Source organism: Vanessa atalanta, chromosome 6, assembly GCF_905147765.1.
Source record: "Vanessa atalanta chromosome 6, ilVanAtal1.2, whole genome shotgun sequence".
NCBI lineage: Eukaryota > Metazoa > Arthropoda > Insecta > Lepidoptera > Nymphalidae > Vanessa > Vanessa atalanta.
In genome coordinates, this window is record NC_061876.1 from 4,896,897 (window position 1) to 4,898,448 (window position 1,552).

The following is a 1,552-nucleotide window of genomic DNA, read 5'->3' on the forward strand; positions in this document are numbered from 1 at the left end:
CCGCGCCACATAGCTTAGGATTTTATTTTTCTTGATAGATTTTACTTACAAACCGTTAACGGTTTGTGTATAAAAACTCAAAGGGTTGGTTTATTATTGCGGTAATTTATAAATATATACAATACCACATGAAGTATGTTATCTCAATATCTATAAACATACATTTAAAATGGCGGAGAATAATTGCCGGTGATATTATGATAATTTACGGCATGTTTTTATTATTAATAAATATATTTATAAATAATGATTAATTAATTAAATGTATCGCTGTAAAATTATTTTTCATATAAACATCCAAAATAAGCAAAAGTTCCTTAAATCAATACTAATTAAGTAATACTTAACTAGAACATGTTTTGTAGATGGAAAAATTAAAACACACATTAAAAATTAATTCTGCAAAATAAAGGATATTTTACCCCTGGTGGGACTCGAACCCACAGTCCCCGGCTTAGGAGGCCGATGCCTTATCCATTAGGCCACAGGGGCGACGATAATATGTCAGAATTTATCAATCAGTATAGTAACCCGTTAAAATAAAAATAGAAATGGATTTTTTGAAATATTATGTTTTGATTTTGACATTATATATAATTATATTTAATTAAATATATTTTTACAGACCGAAGATTATTTAATTTAACACGTATTTCTAATAATATTAAACGTCAAAGCTTTTAATATTTTAATTTAAACAACTAATTATCCTTTGATGTTCACTCTAAATTAATGTGATAGATAATAAAAAACGCAATCCTCAAGATTCAGAATCAACATCTTGTTTCGAGAAACAAGATATTTTTCAAACAAAATATTTTGACATCTCAAGCAATTAAGTCTCTAAGAACGGCTTAATTTCCGTAAGCTTTTAACCGAAAAGCGTACTTAAATAAAACATTATCCTATATAATGAAGTGTAATGTTCTAACGCAATTTTGATTTTGAATTTAATTCTATTTGTAGGTATGTTTTTATATACAAGATATGTTATTTTTTTAATTGAAATTCAAGAGAGTGTTAGCAAACGGTATAGTGATGATTGTATGCAAACCTTAAAAATCTCTAATTTCAGGTACGGTGTTGCTACTTTAAAAAAATGAACAATTGATTTTAATTAGCGACTATTATATATTTATTTAAAAATCCGTTTTCATTTCAAAATAACGTTTATTTACTAATTAAAACTGAGCATTTTTTTCAATACACGTGAAAGTTGACGGTTTGGAAATAAACATCGAAGACTCGAAAAAATCGACAAAATAATTTTCGGTTTATAGATTTTTATTTCTCATTCTCCTATATACTCTTGGATACACAGTAGAAAAAAACTATTATAAAATACAGATACAAAAAAAAAAAACGAAGGAAGTAATTAAAAAAAAATGAAATATAAACCGTGTAGCAATATGAGTTATACTTATAAATAAATGAAATAAATTGCATAGTTTCTAATTTCGATCGTGCAGTTTAGTTTCAGATATTCATAAAACATTGTACACGAGTGCGAATATAAAATCAGTCATTCTTGCTGACGTCACCACATTGCAGT

General features: G+C 26.5%; 1 non-coding gene across 1 annotated transcript; it reads right to left on the reverse strand.

The window, feature by feature from the left end:
* Nucleotides 1-419: 419 nt before the first annotated feature.
* Nucleotides 420-492, reverse strand: Trnar-ccu. Its single transcript has one exon. It is a non-coding gene; the product is annotated as a tRNA-Arg (tRNA).
* Between the last annotated feature and the right edge of the window lie 1,060 nt (nucleotides 493-1,552).